Source organism: Temnothorax americanus, unplaced genomic scaffold (assembly GCF_048541705.1).
Source record: "Temnothorax americanus isolate GAGA-0224 unplaced genomic scaffold, ASM4854170v1 Scaffold6, whole genome shotgun sequence".
Classification (NCBI taxonomy): domain Eukaryota; kingdom Metazoa; phylum Arthropoda; class Insecta; order Hymenoptera; family Formicidae; genus Temnothorax; species Temnothorax americanus.
Window position 1 is genome coordinate 6,083,079 of NW_027509751.1, and position 22,891 is coordinate 6,105,969.

A 22,891-nucleotide genomic window follows, 5' to 3' on the forward strand; every position below is an offset into this window, starting at 1 on the left:
ATTAAATATGTTGGTTCGTCACTAAGTAACAACTGTACAGAAACTCACAGGTTTCACATACGTTTTTTTCAACTTATTTGGATTATTTTTGTTGTAAAAACGTTACATTTTATATTCATTTATATAAAGCACGTCATGGAGTTATAGAATAAGCTCGCTAAGATTTCAAACAAAATAAAACAATTATTTTAAATTATTTATAAACATAAAGTACTAGATCCTAATTATTTAATATTTCTGTGCATTTTTAGACTACAAGTGATATCGACCAACATTGAATTTAAGGAAGGAGTAAATATATCAAATATGGAAAAATTTAGGAGGGCAGCTGTAATTATGGTGACAAGAATTTAGATTGTACATACAAATATTCTTAGGTACATTATCATGCATATGGATACGAGGTGAACTCCATTTAAAGCACACATCGACAATAGCACAGCAAACGATGCCAGCCTTTGGACTAGTACCTAACCCTAGAATGTGCCACGAGATGGTTATTTTTACAACGAAAGGAAGTGTTATGAAATGTTAACTACATCACACGACAAGATATTAGTAATCCTAAGGTATTGGCTATGATTGAAGAATATTAAAATTCAAATCATTGTAACAATCTCAGTAAAAGACAATAATACTGTACAGATAAGTTTCAGTATTGTATTAAAAAGTTGTACACTATTATATAGTACTATTTGTTTATTCAATGACGTTGCATATCTTACGTTTAGTTTTTACTGAAATGTCAAAGAAAAATTGAATACTTTTTTATTAAATATATACCTATAGATAATTATATATAATATATAAAACTTAATTGTCTGTAATCTACTCGGAGATATATAAAATAAAAAAGATATACTTAACTTTAGTTTACTCCAAGATATACTTACTTTTATAAAATAAATTTACTAAGATATGATGTATGTACAATGCTTTTAACAAAATATTTTTCATGATTCTGTACGACTGATTTTTTTTTTTTTTTTCGAAAGTACATTCTGTGTTTATACTTCAAATTTATAAAAGTAAAGCAATTGATACTTTACTTATAACATTTCTCTGAAAGTTCAATAATTTGGTACTAGAGTAAAATATTGCTAATATATGATTAATGGTATTGCTAATTTTTTCAATGGTTTTAGTAAATGTCATATATGTCTAATGAATCTTTTGCAATATTGATGCATTCAGGTATCATTTCTCTATCCAGCATCCTAACCTGTACCTAGTGCATTGTATTATTGAAGACTGCGTCGTTCATTTGAACTTAATGGAATATCATTTCGAAACATCTACGAAATCAGTCATGCTTTACATACCCTAATCGCTGTCATAGAATGTAATACATCAGCTTGAACGGATAGATTAATCCTGTCGCATCACTTTGACACTAATAGTGACTGACGAACACTTCTCATAGCAAGATGCGTTGACGAAACAAAATTATTTATACCTTTCACTTCCTATTTCATGATTTATGGAAAACATGCGAATATTCTGGTTTTGTAACAACGTAGACAACAAACCGAGTGGTCTATCCACGTAACCAGGTCCATTCAGTATCGACGACGATTTATTCCTCCTTCTCGGTGGAAATTTCCTCACATTTTGAAGCAAAAAGTTACTAAATACACTGACAATTGTCACTCCAACCAAAGTCGAGTTTATTAGCAGCATTAAAGAATGTTTTATCTTTGAGCAATCCATTAAATCATTTATCTACAGAGTACAAAGCGTATGATATCATTTCCAGTCTATAGTGCGTTTTACATCCCCCTCCCCGAAGTTATTGTATTTAATTTTCATATGGAAAAATAAAAACAAAAGAAGTTAAAACCACAAATGACTCAAGTACGAACATTGCCTTATCACTTCGACACGTTTCTAAAAGAATTCTGTGAACTTTGAACACTTCCAGATGCTTCTTAATCATAATACGTTACAATACCTCCAGAAATTCAATCAAGACAGATACAATTTTAACTTTTTTACAGTGTAACAACAGATGGAGGAGATTAATCCACTAAAACATTTTAAGACATCTTGACATATTGTGTATCCACTTCTCTTGTTTCTATTACGACCATTCGGGACACCCAATAACCCTCTCGGACCCCCGCATTCCGGAAAGATAGGTTCGGCTATATGTCCAATACCAAGTGTCCACCTCCAGAGTGGCAAATCCAAGCTTGACAATATTTTTGTAAGCTACTTTTGTTTATGGCGCTATGAATATAAAAACATCATAGGGCAACAAGAAAAAAAAATTTGCTCCTATTGTTAACGAACTTACATACTTAAGAATCGGAGGGAATAGTTATAAATCCACGGAAGAGTACAAAGCGTTTTATTTTGCTACACTGTCCTTTTCATTTGGGAGACATCTGGTATTCATATCAATGTGCGGGTTTGTCTGAAAGCTTCACTCCGCGAATTTTCATGTGTCAGGTTATGTAAAGCTCACAAATTTTTGACTGAACGCAATGCGTTGAAGATCCACCACTCTATATAAAGAAGCTCAGAGAGCTTACTACAAAGACTTAGCCTAGAAAAAAAACCCCCCCCCCACCAACGGGTTTGACCGGTCAAGAGGAATGTAGTTTTAACAGCTAATCACCCTTGAGTGGAATAAATTAAATCGAAAATGCCCTATTCGTTGATAGTATGGCTGATTGCTTAGAATGATTAGTGGAGCATTATGACAATGATGCATTCTCAACAGTTTTATTTCATTCACTTGATCCTTTATTTTTAGAAATGCTTAATCACAGAATGTATATGTTTGATTATGGTTTTTAAACCACACCTTGCAGAAACTCCTGAAAATGGTTAGGGCAAAAATAAACTCAAAATGACAGCAAGTGAGAGGATGCCTAATTTGTGGCGTTTGTTTTGGAATTTTGTGGGTTGAGGGTAAATCGAAGAAAATGATTAAATTCTGGGAAGTTGTATCTTTGATTAACATGATAGTTTTTCAACATAATTGGGCTTCAAGGGGCAAAAAAAAACTTCCACATCGGATATGGATACATGTTCTGAACTACAAGTTTTAGTAAAAGACACAATGAATTATACCTTAGAATTACTTGGAGACCGATTAAAACCCAAAAAGACATCATTTTCTTTTTGCATGTACTCTAATTGATTTTCAATTATTGGGTTGGGGCCATTTGGCAAATGGTCTTGTATGGCTTTTGAATCTAATGGCATAAACGATTAAAAGCATAATAGTAACTGGTCAGTCACAGTCAAGTAAAAGACCCTCCTTTTGTCTCTTGCCACCACAAAAATTTCAACTCTTGCTTTGTGTTACAGATTTATATTAAAATCCCAGTATTTTTCCTTGTCTTATAACTGGTCCAGGGGACATTGTAGATCTTTCCGAACTTCCTCAGTATTCATTTTTTAAGTCCTAGCTTCCTGATTCTTTTAAAAGAAATTCTGAACATTTATGTTTAAAATGGATAGAATGGAAAAGTTTTCGATACAAGCTTGGATTTGCTCTTATTGTTGGGGTAGATATTTCTGGAGACTTACGTTTGCACACATAAAAGTCATTTTGTTACATGAAAGTGAACCTTTGTTTGTATGCTCCACCTATAAGTTAATATAGGACTCAATCTCCATGTCAGGGGGTACGAAAGTAGGAGACTAATGAAAAAGATAATAAGTGGTTTTGCATCAAGGCTAGTGAACTTACTGATTATCAGCCACTTCATGTGTACAAAATGGCAAATGGAGAACAATATATTGTTTTGAAGTATTATAGATGTTAAAAAATGTTGTTTTTTGGTCACCATAAGCTGTAAGAATAAATAGATCTAATAAAATTGTTTGAGTTCTTAAATGACTTAAATAAATATATTAAATCAATATAAAAAAACAAAAATTTGTGATTGAAAATCAAGAAAGTCTGCAGTTTTTATGAATCTAAATAAAACATAACAATTGTTTGTATAATAATAACTTAAAATAAGCTAATGCATTAGCTTATGTGAACAATATTAAATAAGCTAATGCATTATGCTTATTTGATTATATTGTTTATTTTTCGTCTATTTCTTGATCATAATTAATAATTTAAAAGGTATAAATGGAATTTGCGGATATACACAATTTTAGTCTAACTTATTATTTACAAACCCATTAAAAACTAGTAGACTTTCCTTCTTTTACATACAACAGATAATGATTATATAGGTTAAATTTTAATCAAGAACATATCACAAATTCGAAAATGACTATCTGATTAGTATCAACACCTTCCCTTCCCTTCGGACATCCTGTAATATACAACAAGTTCTAACTATGAGATCCTGGAGCTAGTATAGCATTGCTTTTCTGGTAAAATTAATAGTTAAGGACGTTCACCGGTTCTTATACTATAGAGAAAATCAATTTTCTATAGATTTTTTTGAAACTGTGAATATAAGTTAATTTAGGTGTGCTTTATGCGTGGCATACATTTCAGTACCTCTTTGTAGAAAAAATCAAGATACTGAGCCTCAAAGTTTCAACCCTTACTAAATTTTGTTAAAAATTGAAACTTTGGAGGCTCAGTATTTCGATTTTTATACCGCAAGAGATACTAAAATTTATACCACGCATAAAGCACATCGAAATTAACGTATATTCACAGTTTCAAGAAAATCTGTAAAATTTCGATTTTCTATAGTATATATAAGGACCGGTGAACGTCCTTAAGACAGCAAAAATTACTTTGCATTTGCATTAGCAGCTAAGATCGTATCCTTGTAGCTAAAAATCTTAGGACTCATAGTGAACATTATTTAGTTCCTGCAGCAAAAAATAAATTAGCTAGGGATAAATTAGCTATCCTTATAACTAAAAATCTTAGGAGTCATAGTGAAGATTATTTAGTTCCTGCAGCAAAAAATGAATTAGCTAGGGATAAATTAGCTATCCTTATAACTAAAAATCTTAGGAGTCATAGTGAAGATTATTTAGTTCCTGCAGCAAAAAATGAATTAGCTAGGGATAAATTAGCTATCCTTATAACTAAAAATCTTAGGAGTCATAGTGAAGATTATTTAGTTCCTGCAGCAAAAAATGAATTAGCTAGGAATAAAGTAGCTAATTCAGCTAAGCGACATTTGATCTGTTGTAGCAAAAATTTGATGCTATAGTAGCTAAGTTTAAATAGCGAATAAATTTAGCTGGAACAGCAACAACATTAGCTGTCCCTACCCTAGAATAGTGACACATCTTAGCTGTCACAGCTAAGTTTTAGCTCCAGTTGCTAATCCTTTTCAGCGTGTACCTTTTGTGAATTGTGGCAGAAAAAAGCGCGAAAAAAATAGCGGGTTCGTGTTAGAATCGAAAATTACGCTGGTGCAAGCACTCTGACTCCCCTGATACAATACAACAGTGCCCGCACTGTTAGGCCCATGATTCTCTGCACGACTCTCTTTAAGCCTAGGATCAGAGTCAGTTACGCTGGTCTGGTGATGCGATGTATAGCCTCTCCCAGTCAAGTCATGCGCCCACCTCCCAGTGGTCTCGCTGGAACGTCGCAATGGGGCTGTTCCGATTCAGTACGGCTCAGTCGCAAAATCTGATGTCAGCTGGCTGGTGCACTCTGCAGTAACCAAATAGCATCAATGGCGATCTGAGCGCCCCTTCTAAGAACCTATAGTTGATACGGGCTCAAGTACCGCTGTCCATGGTGAATTGTGCGGCCAAGAAAGAGCACGGTTATCTGGGGAGCTCTCAGCTGCCAATCCGTTTGCTCCCCAACAGGCAGTAAATATGAAAAAGTCGAAGAATGAATCTTCACGCCCAAGTTCTCGGATGGTCCGGACACTGCGTGCACGATGCGAGAGTGGTGACTCGGTCAGTGCGGAGACATCCAGTGAGCGCGTAGCTGACCCTCGAGACTAGACGCCAGTTATCGGGTATAGAAACTTTCGCCTCTTGACGCACAAATAGCTCCTGTGAACCCCAGTAGCCTTCTTCTTTTTCTTCTTTGTAAATTTTATGGCACCTAATTCCCCTCGGCATCACTTAACGACCAAAAAGTCGAAAATAATAAGTACAGACTCAAAAGATTCGATCCAATCTCGGCATTGATTGCATCAACAATCTTCAAAAATTATTCAGAACAAAACACGTCCGAATATACGTCCACGTCTCGACGAGACTTGCCCCCAGTAGCCGTGTCAAATTAAAATAAAAATAAATAGTAGTAAGCTATTCGTGAATGGATATTCATCTGTGTCAAACGCAAAGCACAAGCATTGCGTTTTAAGCATGCCCGGCGCCGGGGATCGACTCGCATCGGTGGCGGGAATCTCGTCCGCTTCTCCCACGTTGCAAGGCAAGGCCAACTTCGACTCCCCGGCTAAAGTGAAAAATAATCACTTGCTTTAATAGGCTTGGTAACTGGAGCTCTTTTCTCTTACAATACGCATATTCGCGCTTAATATTGTTGTTTTCAACCTCACTGTGGTTTTTTCCGAAATCATTGAAGCTTCTATTTAAAGCAGTAATCACAACAAAAAATCGTATTTTTTTGTTCTACTGTCAGAAGAGACGAATGATTTTTCTCGTGATAAAGTAAGATTTCATGCTGCACAAAGAAGAATGAAACATTTATTTAAGTATTTTTACCCGTTGTGTATTTTTACCTTTCTGCCACGATTCACAAAAAGTAATATAGCGTGACAAATAATGTTCACATGATAATTTTAAATGCCATAATCACACTAATCTAATCTACTGAACCAGTTAAATAAATACTAACTTATTACACGGTGTTAATCCATTTGTCATAACTTTCTCCTTTCCTTCATGTGTAAAATATATATTCTTATAATAGTTACTGTACTAGCGTATAACAATTCTTTTGATATAACATACTGTTCTTGTTTTACCATAAATTCCACTGATTTCTCATCCCTAGACTAAAATTCAACGGTCGAGTCTTCAAAACGTTTCACCCCTTTAAATACCATTGTGGACGATTGTAAATTCATACGTAATTTTATTCACTAAATTATGAAAAATTTCAAACTTACAATGTATTATAAACGTATCTATAGAATGATAATAAAACATAGATGTCGAGATTCTAATTATCAGACATATCACCTAAAATGGAATTTGATAATAAAACTGATTCAGGCGGATATATTATAGTAATGGTACATGAACCGCTAAATGTTTTACTAGTACATCACCCAAAAAAAGTATTCTATTTACAAATTGTTTCCTGTAATCCCCCATATTCTAAGCAAAAACTTTTACAGAAAGAGTATTCCTCTGTTAATAAAGTGGACTATTCATCAAAAATCTATTACATATTATTCTAACAGTTTTCCTCTTGTATTAAGAGGAATATGTTTACTTGAAACTGAATATAATCTATATACAAAAGAAAAATAATATTAAGAAGAGCAAGATTGTAGATGCAAGACGAAATTCCTCTACAATTGTGCTTAGAATATTTTCCTCTTGATTTTAGAGAATTCCGCTTGAGGCCATTCATAAGAACAAAATCCTCTAAGATTTAGAGAATTACGCTAAACCTAAAATCATATTTTTTGAGGTAATATATAAAATTCCTTGCACTTATTTGCGAAAATATGTACACGAAAAGAACAGTTTTGCTGAAATATCTAAAAATTTTGCATCTAATAATTTAAAGTATCTAATAATTTTGTTGCATCATCAAAATAATTAATTATAGTAAGTCGCTGAAATATGATAATGTTGTAAAAAAAATTTATCATTTTATAAGCAATCAGTTCAAGTTTTCTACATAATTATTTTAATAGTCGAACAAAATTATATTATTTTCAGATCTGTATCCAGTAATTATTAGATATACTTCAGCAAAACCATTCTTTCCGTGTACTATATATGTACATGTATACATGTATACATACATACATACATATATTATGATTTTTTAAATAAAAATATAAATTAGATTTCTTCCTTGCTATATGCAGCATTGAGAATGCAGCAACGCAGTGCTGCTTGTTAACCCTAGGTATACACAGTCTCTAAGACCCCAGCCCTTCCCTTTTTCACATTTCTGGACTTTTGTCCCATATATTCTTTTCTTTTTATACTCGTATATCTCCGAACTCTTTAATTCTATCGACTTTTGTACATTATTCCTTAATCAATTCTCGATCGATTAACAAAATAAATTCATTAATAAATAAATGGAAATCCATTTTTGCTGAAGTTACGATGACAAATGTTGATAAAATCTCCGAAACCGCACAATGTATAATAGGCAAGATAAGACTGTGTATACCTAAGGGTACGGTATAAGTAGATACAGTAAGTCCATTCCGTGTCGGCGCCTTCGATCTAAAGTGAAGTAGTCCGCCATGATGTTGTGTGGAAATCGTATGTCTGTCCTTCTCCATCGCTCGCGGAGAAGGACAGACATACGATCTTTCTCCTTCTCCATTTTATTGACCGCCATATTGTTAAATGTGCAAACCATTATTTCACGGGTTTTGGCCTGAGTGCAATGAACATGCTGTATCTACTTATACTGTGCCTAGAATTAAAAAATAATAACATGCAATTTATTCACAAGTACAAAGTAACGTCAGCCACGCAGAAATTATAGATAATAATAGTACGGGTACAAAATTCGATTTTGTGAAGCGCAAACGAAAGCTAGAGCCTTATTCACGCATCAGAGTTTCTTACTCACGCATCATGGAAATGTACGCCCTTAATCTATACACCATTCTCTTCTGTACATCCTTTACAAATATAGAAAGAAGATATCGAAAGATAAAAATGCGTCAAATCATTACAATGTTAAATTTACGTAAAAATCCATGTACACGGGGAATCTCGAGATATTTAGTCTTTTTTTTCTCTCTGCGATAACACAAGCTCACGTTTTCATGTTAAACCGTGTACATGATATCGTGTTAAAACTTACAGTAAATGACCGTTTCGACCAAACAAATTCGACCGAACTTCAACCAATGACATAATGTGCGCCTTTAAATAGAGGGATAAAAGCTATAGTGATGTAAGTCAATACTTTAAAAAATTTGACACACCCCTATGGCTTTTACCCCTCCAAATAAATATATAATTATACTCAATGTATACAAAATAGAAAATAATAGGCGTTTAACTTGTACACGTAAGTGAATCTCGCGTATCATTAATTGGACTGTAAAAGTGTACTTGGCGCCTATTTTGCGTATAATAAAAAAAAATCTTATTAATTATTTCGGCTCGTGCGGAAAAAAATTATTTTATTTTTAGATCTAATTAATTTGTAAATATTGAGCAAGACATAATATATTAACTTCTTAATGGCTAGTTAAAAAGATATTCGATTTCGAGGATGCAACGCGTGAAATTCGACTAAATCCGTATTTTTTTTTTTTTTTAGTTTCAGGTGTTCTGATAAGAATTTTAGGTAGAACTCTAAGCATTCTGAGATAATTTCTACGATCAAAATCGATCCGGTCACTAGTTAAAAAGATATTTGACTTCGAAGGTCTGCCGTGAATGTCATTTGCGTAACTTTTGATGATTTTTTAAAACAATTTTAAAATGTTGCAATTTTTTACTTATCAGGAACTCTAGAACTTTTTGAAAGAAATCAAATGAGCTATAACTTATCTTGCGTCTTCCATCCCAGTCTTTCGAATTGTTTAAACACATTGCGAAACATTTTTTTAATGTATGAAGAATTAAAATTGTTTTACGTTGATCGAAATAACCTTGAAGAGTTTTCAATTTATTTAGATGTTTCTTTTCTATATCGAAATCCCGACTATAAGTTTTAAAATAAATATAATCTCTATTTTAATAATCGCTACCTTGATCAAGTCCCACCAAGGCCCTTATTGGGTTTCCTTATTCAGGCCACACATTAATTGAGCTACTCAAAACTGATATCGCCCTACTGGGACCTAGACTAAGAATAATGTAGAAATCCTTATTATATAGAGAACCCACGTTTAAGCCCTTAAAGGCCCCGAAGCTTATTTAAGGTTGGCTTAACAATTTTCTACACGGGATATATTTAATTTTTTTAAACTAAGTGTTTAGTTGAAGTTAATGGACTATAAAATTAATTTAATTACGTTAAAAGTTGCACACAAACAAAGGTGTACTTAAAACAGTTTTTAATATAAGAACTGACTATATCGTAGGTTAATTATTATTAGCCGCTGGGCTTTTCTTAGATATTATTTATTAATGAAGATTAAATTCATCTATATATAAATATTTTTTACAATATTCAAACTGTATTTTCATCGGTTTGATATAAAAACATGTTTTAATTATTATAGATTATTCGATAAATAATTGTAGAACATAGCAAAGAACGATTTTCTCCAAATTTTTAGGGGATCACGTCCTTGTGACAACATAACGATTTAGAAGGTATTTGCAACAATCCGCGGTTCGCCTTAATTGTTATTAATTTTTTATTGATAAATTATTCAGCGGCGACCAAACGCAAAGAACGATTCTCTCCAAATTTTTATGGGATCACGTCCTTGTGATAACAAAACGATTTAGAAAGTATTTGCAACAATCCGCGGTTCCCCTTAATTGTTATTAATTTTTTATTGATAAATTATTCAGCGGCGACCAAACGCAAAGAACGATTCTCTCCAAATTTTTATGGGATCACGTCCTTGTGATAACAAAACGATTTAGAAAGTATTTGCAACAATCCGCGGTTCCCCTTAATTGTTATTAATTTTTTATTGATAAATTATTCAGCGGCGACCAAACGCAAAGAACGATTCTCTCCAAATTTTTATGGGATCACGTCCTTGTGATAACAAAACGATTTAGAAAGTATTTGTAACAATCCGCGGTTTCCCTTAATTGTTATTAATTTTTTATTGATAAATTATTCAGCGGCGACCAAACGCAAAGAACGATTCTCTCCAAATTTTTATGGGATCACGTCCTTGTGATAACAAAACGATTTAAAAAGTATTTGCAACAATCCGCGGTTCCCCTTAATTGTTATTAATTTTTTATTGATAATATATTCAGCGGCGACCAAACGCAAAGAACGATTCTCTCCAAATTTTTATGGGATCACGTCCTTGTGATAACAAAACGATTTAGAAAGTATTTGCAACAATCCGCGGTTTCCCTTAATTGTTATTAATTTTTTATTGATAAATTATTCAGCGGCGACCAAACGCAAAGAACGATTCTCTCCAAATTTTTATAGGATCACGTCCTTGTGATAACAAAACGATTTAGAAAGTATTTGCAACAATCCGCGGTTCCCCTTAATTGTTATTAATTTTTTATTAATAATTTATTCTCTGGCGGTCGACAGCAAAAAACGATTCTCTCCAAATTTTTAGGAGATTACGTCCTTGTGACAATATAACGATTTAGAAGGAATTTGCAACAATCCGCGGTTCCCCTTAATTGTTATTAATTTTTTATTGACAAATTATTCAGCGGCGACCAAACGCAAAGAACGATTATCTCCAAATTTTTATGGGATGACGTCCTTGTGATAACAAAAAGATCGTTCTTTGCTATCAACCGCCAGAGAATAAATTATCAATAAAAAATTAATAACAATTAAGGGGAACCGCGGATTGTTGCAAATACCTTCTAAATCGTTTTGTTATCACAAGGACGTAATCCCATAAAAATTTGGAAAGAATCGTTCTTTGCAATTGGTCGCCGCTGAATAATTATCAATAAAAAATTAATAACAATTAAGGGGAACCGCGGATTGTTGCAAATACTTTCTAAATCGTTTTGTTATCACAAGGACGTGATCCCATAAAAATTTGGAGAGAATCGTTCTTTGCTATCGACCGTCAGAGAATAAATTATCAATAAAAAATTAATAACAATTAAGGAGAACCGCGGATTGTTGCAAATACCTTTTAAATCGTTTTGTTGTCACAAGGACGTGATCTCCTAAAAATTTGGAGAGAATCGTTCTTTGCTATCAACCGCCAGAGAATAAATTATCAATAAAAAATTAATAACAATTAAGGGGAACCGCGGATTGTTGCAAACACTTTCTAAATCGTTTTGTTGTCACGAGGACGTGATCCCCTAAAAATTTGGAGAGAATCGTTTTTTGCTTCCACCTCTCGCCGCACGCCGCACCGCGCCTACGACGATGAATTTTTGCCTAAGAACGCTACTCGGGACATTTTCGTTTATATTTACGTACACGATCTACCTGGCAGTACATAACGCGCTCGCCACGACCTTATAGTCCGCGGACATATCATCCAAACCAGTCGGCAGTCAGTCGGTAGTAACGCTGTAACGCAGACGTTTCAAACGGCTTGTGCCTCGATCCTCGACACGTCTGTCTTTTGTATATCGTCGATTTCCCAAGCATCGTTCGATAATCTTGAGTTTTATTTTCGGGTAACTCCAAGTGTTTGTGTGTGCTGGGCATTTGACCGTACCAGTAGTGTGTTCTCTTTGGTAAGTAGGCAAAAACGCGAACTTCTCTATGTTCGAGAGCGTTCGGTTTATTGAGTGATTGTAGAATTTTTCTAAAGCAATCTCCTTGCATGTTTAATATTAATTCTTAATACTTTGTATTGCGCAATGTTAGAAAATTTCATCATATATTAGATTACATATTGACTCTAAAATTACTTCTCCTCGAAACTTAATATATTGCATCTGATATTTAAAAGTAATATTATGCTAACTCGGTCTAATGCGTGTAATTGAATTATTATAAAAAAATATTTTTTATTGTGAAGTTACATAATGTTACGAACTGATTGTTTTCTTTAAATAGTTGAAGTATTCCTACCTAGAAAGTTACTGACAATAACATGCTAAATGAATTAACTTTAGACAGTTGCTATTATTAGCTACTAATTGGATGCCCACGCGTTGCGAGAATATTCAAGCAACCGCTGGAATTGATTCTGTGTACTCGCATTACGGAATTGGAATCATTAATATCTCGATAATGGTTTGAAATAACAGGAAGGCTGTATTGAGCAACAAATATCCTGCTTGCAAAAGCAATCATGCAATAAGGAGTTGGTTGTAAGAATAGTATATTGTGCACCAAGGGGAGAAAGCTTTGTTTTTTGGACGAGTGTGATGTTTGCCGCCCTCGTTTTCGGTTCAGGCGGCAATCATACGAATCTGAAAAACAGCTTCGACCCATGGTGCACGCACGATATTTTACATACAACATTTTTAATATCGAAATGGGGGGGAGGGGCAGCTTGTCGTCAAGTTAGCCCTCCTCCCCCATAATAAAAAACCTATATAGGGTGCTCAAACCCAAAAAACAAATACATCAGAATGTCTTGCTTTTTGTTCTTACTATATAGCGTGAAAACATTTTTGAAATATAACGTTTTTAGAAAATACGTATATCCGAATACTTATAACAGACAGCACTATACTGACTACATCTTAAACAACGTTATATATCCAAAATGTTTTTATGCTATCTTTAAAGCAACAAAATAGCAACAAATTCCGGTATAAACGTTTTTTTCTATTTGAGCACTCTATATATATTTTTTCGCATGGGGGGGGGAGGCCAGCTTGATACAGGTACTAGCCCCACCACATACTAAAAAACACATATAGAGTGCTCAAATCCAAAAAAACAATACACCAAAATTTGTTGTTTTTTGTTGTTTTAAGGTAGCGTAAACAAATTTTGGAAATATAAAGTTCTGTAAACAATGCCATTAATAAATACTGCATCTTCGACTGTTATCTATATACGACTTGGATGGCTAAAAAGTAAAGGAATTTGTTGCTCGGGTCTTATTGTTATTTAAATATTTTATGGACCGTGCCCTACCGGAATATGCAACATATGATTTTGTTGCTCGTCCCTAACTGCAAATAAACAAATTACTTATCTCCGCGTCGACCGTTATCTATACGACTTTGATGAATATAAACTATAAGTAAAAGAATTTGCTGCTCGGCTCTTTTTGGTTTTAAATTTTCTATGGACCGTGTCCTATCAGCATATGCAACTTGTGATTTTGTTACTTGCTCTTAACTGCAAATAAACAGATAATTTATCTCCGCGTCGACCGTTACCTACGACTTTGATGACCATAAACTAAGTAAAAGCATTTGTTGCTCCGCTTTTATTATTATTAATATATTCTATGGGCCGTGCCTTGTCAGAATATGCAACTTGCAATTTTGTTGCTCGCCTCTAACTGTACCTAATAAACAAATTATTTATTTCCGCGACGAGCGTTATCTACGACTTTGATGACTATAAACTATAAGTAAAAGAATTTGTTGCTCGGCTCTTTTTGCTATTAAAATATTCTATGGACCGCGCCCTGTCAGAATATGCAACCTGTGAATTTGTTACTCGCTCCTAACTGCAAATAAACAAATCATTTATCTCCGCGTCGACCGTTACGTACGACTTTGATGATTATAAACTAAGTAAAAGAATTTGTGGCTCGGCTTTTCTTAGTAATAAAATATTCTATGGACCGTGCCCTATCAGAATATGCAACCTGTGATTTTGTTGCTCGCTTTTAACTGCAAATTAACAAAATATTTATCTCCGCGACGACCGTTACCTACGACTTTGATGACTATAAACTAAGTAACTGAATTTGATGCTCGGCTTTTTTTGCTATTGAAATATTCTATGGACCGCGCCCTGTCTGAATATGCAACCTGTGAATTTGTTACTCGCTCCTAACTGCAAATAAACAAATCATTTATTCGCATCGACCGTTATCTACGACTTTGAATACTATAAACTAAGTATAAGAATTTGTGGCTCGGCTCTTCTTGGTAATAAAATATTCTATGGACCGTGCCCTATCAGAATATGCAACCTGTGATTTTGTTGCTCGCTTTTAACTGCAAATTAACAAATTATTTATCTCCGCGACGACCGTTACCTACGACTTTGATGACTATAAACTAAGTAATAAGATTTGTTGCTCGGCTCTTCTTATATAAATATAATTAATTTGTTTATTTATTAGTAGTATTTCATAATATTTTTAGCGGATGGCTCTGATGGAATTTTGCTGAAGGTACCATGAAATTGATGAAAAGTGAGAGAAATGTTATTGAAAAATTACTGAATATATTTTATTATGTATAATATATAATTTTCCCTATGAAACGTAATGTAATAATGTTTGTTCCGGATTTGCCGTTACTCCGGAATTTAAGTTAGGTTTAGATATTTTCGCACGAATAAATATAAAGCGTTTACTTCGATCACGCATATACACGCGTCCCGGACAAAGCGGGATCATGCGCGGGCCATATGCTTCCGCCTACCGGCGTCGCTACCGAATTCGACATTTCGCGTGCTATGCGACGATCCTGCGAGATCAGTTCAAGCTCGACGGACCTCTGATAGAGACCTATAATATTCGAACCGATAGGCAACAAGGATATTTCTCGCGCAATAACGTGTATATATACGTGCTGACGAATAATTACGGGCGTGATTCACGATCGTGGATCGACTATATTGGGATCGAGCTGCGAACGAGTGGAATAGCTCTTTTTGAAGGTCTCAACGCTTGTTCTCAGCGACGCATCGAGCGTACGTCTACGCTACAGCGCGCTCCCCAGATAGGAATAAACAAATGGCCCAATCTCGAGTCATATTATTGTTATTTTAGATATATTATATTATTGGCAACCTCGTTGCTTTCTGCCGTTTTCCCTATCGCCAGCTCTTGATATAGAGGAGTACTTACTGCGGACAAGATTTGGACTTTTTCTTCACTATCCACATATTTTTCATGTACATAATCTGAAAAAGTTACATATTATTACATTAACTATCGTATAAATATATTTTGAATGTATTTACTATATAAACGTGTATACAAGTCGTGGTTTTACTGAAATTTAGTTTTGAGAATTCTTCGAATATCCGATCTGCATCACTAAATTGCAGCTGAACGTTTTTAAAAAATAATTTCTGTTAAAATCGCTGCAATATCCGCTTTACATAAACGGCATTCCATGTAAAGATTTTGAAAAATATGTCCTAAAATTAAATACACGTTAATAGAATATTTATCTCAATAAAAGTTCCAATAATTGTACATTTTTTTTATTATTTACAAGTGCCCGCTGCTTTTCCTAATTTTCTTTTAATTCTTGATCAAAATTAAAAAAATCGTCGACAGATTCAAATGGTACTGTTCCAAGTGGTTTTCTCCATTGAAAATTTTTTTCTACTGAATTCTTTTTACGTAATAGTTTATTGTTATATATATCTTTTAATTCGCGAATTTTGTTGGTAAAATCATACTGGTGACTTCTTTTGCAATTATCAATTTTATTGTAAATTACTTTCTTCAAACGCGTTAATTGTTCATTAAGAAATATTGCCAACATTCCTAAAGAATAAAAAATAGTCGACAGTTATCTACAACTTTGATGACTATAAACTAAGTAAAAAATTTGTTTCTCGGCTCTTTCTAGTATTAAAATATTTTATGGACCATGCCTTGTCAGAATATACGACTTGCAATTTTGTTGCTTGCCCCTAAGTGTAATAAACAAATTATTTATCTTCCCGTCGACAGTTATCTACGACTTTGATGACTATAAACTAAGTAAAAGAATTTGTTGCTCGGCTTTTTTTAGTAGTAAAATATTCTATGGACCGCGCCCTGTCTGAATATGCAACCTGTGAATTTGTTACTCGCTCTTAACTGCAAATAAACAAATCATTTATTTGCATCGACCGTTATATCTACGACTTTGAATACTATAAACTAAGTAAAAGTATTTGTGTAAAAATAATTTATCAATAAAAAATTAATAACAATTAAGGGGAACCGCGGATTGTTGCAAATACTTTCTAAATCGTTTTGTTATCACAAGGACGTGATCCCATAAAAATTTGGAGAGAATCGTTTTTTGCGTTTGGTCGCCGTTGAATAATTTATCAATAAAAAATTAATAACAATTAAGGAAAACCGCGGATTGTCCCAAATACTTGCTGAATCGTTTTGTTGTCACGAGGACGTGATCCCCTAAAAATTTGGAGAGAATCGTTCTTTGCGTTTGGTCGCCGCTGAATAATTTATCAATAAAAAATTAATAACAATTAAAGGGAACCGCGGATTGTTGCAAATACTTTCTAAATCGTTTTGTTATCACAAGGACGTGATCCCATAAAAATTTGGAGAGAATCGTTCTTTGCGTTTGGTCGCCGCTGAATAATGTATCAATAAAAAATTAATAACAATTAAGGGGAACCGCGGATTGTTGCAAATACTTTCTAAATCGTTTTGTTATCACAAGGACGTGATCCCATAAAAATTTGGAGAGAATCGTTCTTTGCGTTTGGTCGCCGCTGAATAATTTATCAATAAAAAATTAATAACAATTAAGGGAAACCGCGGATTGTTGCAAATACTTTCTAAATCGTTTTGTTATCACAAGGACGTGATCCCATAAAAATTTGGAGAGAATCGTTCTTTGCGTTTGGTCGCCGCTGAATAATTTACCAATAAAAAATTAATAACAATTAAGGGGAACCGCGGATTGTTGCAAATACTTTCTAAATCGTTTTGTTATCACAAGGACGTGATCCCATAAAAATTTGGAGAGAATCGTTCTTTGCGTTTGGTCGCCGCTGAATAATTTATCAATAAAAAATTAATAACAATTAAGGGAAACCGCGGATTGTTGCAAATACTTTCTAAATCGTTTTGTTATCACAAGGACGTGATCCCATAAAAATTTGGAGAGAATCGTTCTTTGCGTTTGGTCGCCGCTGAATAATTTATCAATAAAAAATTAATAACAATTAAAGGGAACCGCGGATTGTTGCAAATACTTTATAAATCGTTTTGTTATCACAAGGACGTGATCCCCTAAAAATTTGGAGAGAATCGTTCTTTGCGTTTGGTCGCCGCTGAATAATTTATCAATAAAAAATTATTAACAATTAAGGGAAACCGCGGATTGTTGCAAATACTTTCTAAATCGTTTTGTTATCACAAGGACGTGATCCCATAAAAATTTGTAGAGAATCGTTGTTTGCGTTTGGTCGCCGCTGAATAATTTATCAATAATAAATTAATAACAATTAAGGGGAACCGCGGATTGTTGCAAATACTTTCTAAATCGTTTTGTTATCACAAGGACGTGATCCCATAAAAATTTGGAGAGGATCGTTCTTTGCGTTTGGTCGCCGCTGAATAATTTATCAATAAAAAATTAATAACAATTAAGGGGAACCGCGGATTGTTGCAAATACTTTCTAAATCGTTTTGTTATCACAAGGACGTGATCCCATAAAAATTTGGAGAGAATCGTTCTTTGCGTTTGGTCGCCGCTGAATAATTTATCAATAAAAAATTAATAACAATTAAAGGGAACCGCGGATTGTTGCAAATACTTTCTAAATCGTTTTGTTATCACAAGGACGTGATCCCCTAAAAATTTGGAGAGAATCGTTCTTTGCGTTTGGTCGCCGCTGAATAATTTATCAATAAAAAATTAATAACAATTAAGGGGAACCGCGGATTGTTGCAAATACTTTTTAAATCGTTTTGTTATCACAAGGACGTGATCCCATAAAAATTTGGAGAGAATCGTTTTTTGCGTTTGGTCGCCGCTGAATAATTTATCAATAAAAAATTAATAACAATTAAGGGAAACCGCGGATTGTTACAAATACTTTCTAAATCGTTTTGTTATCACAAGGACGTGATCCCATAAAAATTTGGAGAGAATCGTTCTTTGCGTTTGGTCGCCGCTGAATAATTTATCAATAAAAAATTAATAACAATTAAGGGGAACCGCGGATTGTTGCAAATACTTTCTAAATCGTTTTGTTATCACAAGGACGTGATCCCATAAAAATTTGGAGAGAATCGTTCTTTGCGTTTGGTCGCCGCTGAATAATTTATCAATAAAAAATTAATAACAATTAAGGGGAACCGCGGATTGTTGCAAATACTTTCTAAATCGTTTTGTTATCACAAGGACGTGATCCCATAAAAATTTGGAGAGAATCGTTCTTTGCGTTTGGTCGCCGCTGAATAATTTATCAATAAAAAATTAATAACAATTAAGGCGAACCGCGGATTGTTGCAAATACCTTCTAAATCGTTATGTTGTCACAAGGACGTGATCCCCTAAAAATTTGGAGAAAATCGTTCTTTGCTATGTTCTACAATTATTTATCGAATAATCTATAATAATTAAAACATGTTTTTATATCAAACCGATGAAAATACAGTTTGAATATTGTAAAAAATATTTATATATAGATGAATTTAATCTTCATTAATTAATAATATCTAAGAAAAGCCCAGCGGCTAATAATAATTAACCTACGATACGTTCGGACCCCCTGAGAAACCCACATGATATTCGGCCCTGTCCGCGGGACGTTCCGCTGCTAGCTCCCGCTGCTAGCTTCAGCGACATGGAATCGGGTTCGAGTCAGTTCGAGCCCTTGATGTCCCCACCTTGATTATGGTCTGAATTTTACAAGAGAATAGAGGGTTCTCGTGGAGAAAGTTCCCTTTGGTCAAAGGAACGTACTAGCATTTTCAATACATAAGCACCCTTACTTTTGCTAACGTTGGAACAAATGAACTATTTAGAATTATTCGGTCTTGAAATTGGGTGTGAAGTTAGCACCCCATTTTTCAATCGCCTTTTTCACAATGTTAATCGCCGGAACCCTTTTTATAACCATAAAAACACTCCTATATACTCTTCAAAAAGAAACTGGAAATCAAAACCATCAAATTTTAAAGTAGAGGTGGTATAACTTCACACGCCCGCGTTCATCAGATTTGATATTCTTACTTTGATCCATATGTATATTGCAAGAATTCGCGTGTAATACTTAGATACAAAAATAGCTATCAATATGAAGTATAGCTTAAAATACCGGAATTTTGACATAAATTATTGACACATATAGCGTCTCCATATATTTAAAAAAACTGACGTTTATTGTACGACGCGGACGTATCAAAAGCTTAAATTAAAACTTTCTAGTTTCTTTTAAATAAAAATAGTTCCAAAATAAATTCAAATCAACAAGATAGCTGAGATAACAGAGAAAACTATGCTGCTATTCTTTTTTAAAGTATATATTGCCACCTGTAGAACGCATTTCACGATCACTCTATCAACGTACACTCTTCAAAAGATTTTGAAACTTTTTCAAGACTCTATCATGTTCTAGGAACTTAGAAAGTGTGTAAAGAATGCCGGTATTTTCCGCACGATCGCTAAACAATCTCCAATACAATTGATATTATGTTACGCAAAAAAAAATTTTAGAAAATATATAATATATGAACAAATTACCCCTCTCTAAAAGATTAAAAGAAATTATATCGACGTATTTGCATATTTCAAATCAAATATTACTTATCTAAAGTTACGTATCTAATCATATATAAATTATTCTAAATTAACGGTAAAACGTGTAGAATTTGGATTAAAATTATACTTTGTCGATGTCAGCAGTTTCTTGCGTGTAATACGTTAGCGATCGTGCAAAAGCATCATAACGCATTTTCCTCCTCTGTTGTTCCATAAATTTCTACATTTAGAATTCTAGGTGGTTGATTTATGAGTCTTTCTACAACGGTGGAGTACATCCGAGAGAGTTTCCCGGGTCCAAAATTATGCAATAATTATGCGTTGATTAAAGAAGATCCGCGCTGTTAAAGCTTTCTCGACCATCGTAGTCGCGTTGCAACACGAATGCTAACGAAAACGTTACTCAGAAATAAGAAATAGTAATTTCAGAGAAATGCACGCGTACGTATCTTTACGCATTTTGCTTCGTTTAATTACAAAAAAATACTGAAAACGGGTACTTAAAATGTGGAAGCGGAACAAATGAATTACGTTCAAAATTTATTATGTAAATATATATATATATATATATATATATATATATATCATTATAGTCATTATATATATGTGTGTGTAAACATTTATCAATTTTCTATTTATTTTACCGGACTCATCAAAGTAACACCGGATAATTTCAAGTGATAGTTTCAATAGATTCATAAAATATTTTAAATTACGCGAGGTAAATTGTGGGAGAGAGCAGTAAAAGTACCCATTACAGGATAAGGCGAATGATAAACGAGCAGAAGCGTCGCTTTTCTTTGCGAGAAAACTGCTTTCTTGGGGAGATACTTCTACCGGCGCGATACATTTTGCGAATCGTTAGTTTGAAGAGTCGCGTATAGGGTCGACGGGAAGTCGACGGGAAGTTGATGACACGAATCTACAAAACAGGTCTATTAAATGAGCTCGAGCGAAACGGACGAAGGAAACGAAATAAGCTAACCCGCCGAACATATGACATCGTCGTCTGCCTTCAGTATTAAGGCAACGCGTCATCAACGTGAAAAGCAGCTGACCGTAAAAGACAATAAAGAAGTATCAACGTATCGCCAATAATATCAGCGGAAATCGGAAAAGATATAAGACAACTAAGAAACAAGAATAAAGCACATGTGAAAAGAAAAAAGCAAAGATGTAACATACTTTTATTTAAAAAAATGTGCGAACAATTCTATAATATTATTCAATTCTAAACTTCCAAAATTTATCAATTAAATTCCCGCGATGCTCTCGAAAAGCTATACATTCGCTTTATTTGCGTATACGCTAGCGATGCAAGAAACTTTAAACCCCGTGTATTTATTTTTTAATGGTTTTTACTTTACTGTTTGTGTTTTCAGTCTGCCTTTTTCTATTATGCAAAAAATATTCAGGTCACTCCTCGGAATCTACAAACTAACTGCGCCACAAAGGCGGAATGAACGGAGACCCTGGCTGCTATAGGGTACGTTTCTCCTTTGTTTACGAGCAGAATTGCGAAAGGATCAAATAACTTTCTCCGGGTTCTCCTCATCACATCGCCCGCAGTGATCAAGAAAAGGAACGAACTTGGCTGACAATCTGCAAGTTGAATTCCTCACCGAGAAAAAAATAAAAACTCTTTAAACGACGAAGAACTGCAAGCTGAGATATCGCAACGAAGATATTGCAAATTGCCGTATATACAGTTTCGTTCGAGATGCTTATCAACTTATAAGCCGTTAACACGATTTTGTTCTTTTATAGGATAACGTTGTTTTACTATCAGAATCAATGTTTTTCAATAATCGCTCAAAGAAAAATAATAAAAAGTTAAATTCTAAAATTTTTTGTAACAACAGAACATAAAAATCAATTAAAATTCAAAAAAATATTTTTTTATAGCTTTGCCCGCGGTCATGTGACAGGCAAATTGGTGTACGTTTTAACGCGAGAGATATGACTTCTGAACGTAAACTTCTTGCATGCCAGTATCTGTTGCTATTTTGAATAGCGATGAGCTTGCAGCTCTCGTACGGAAACGTATAATTATAGTCGCGCATGCACATTACGGTCGGCTCAATCACATTCATTTCATCTCCATGATTGCGTGATACCTCATAGCGGTAATAACAACCATGCATATGATCAAAGGCGTGATATACGAGTTATATCCGTTATACATGAAAATACGTCGGTGCATTATATAGTGCAGCAGGACACACACTTACTTCATGACTAACGTACTTGTCATACTGTAAGAATGTCTACCATACCGTACGACGCGATACTGTATTGCAGTTCCGAACTAGGTCACGCACTATGACATGAATTATACATAGCGAATTATACAGAACATTAGGAAGTTTCATAAATGTATCATTTTATATAATATTGATAAATCACTAGACACACCAAACCTGGAATGATAAAATTAAATTTAATGCATTATTTATTTTTTGCCTATATATATCACGTTTTAATTATGGAGAGAGAGAAAAAAGCTAAAAGTAGCAGAAGTAAAGAGTTGAGAGAGTAATGCATTATAGATGCCACT

General features: G+C 34.0%; 1 long non-coding RNA gene across 1 annotated transcript in view; it reads left to right on the plus strand.

Annotated features, from left to right (window-relative positions):
* Positions 1-12,246: 12,246 nt before the first annotated feature.
* Positions 12,247-22,891, plus strand: part of LOC143904988 (uncharacterized) — a 71,621-nt gene continuing 60,976 nt past the window's right edge. The window contains exon 1 of the long non-coding RNA XR_013259089.1: positions 12,247-12,456. This is a non-coding gene — a long non-coding RNA (uncharacterized LOC143904988). The remainder of the gene's footprint in view (positions 12,457-22,891) is intronic.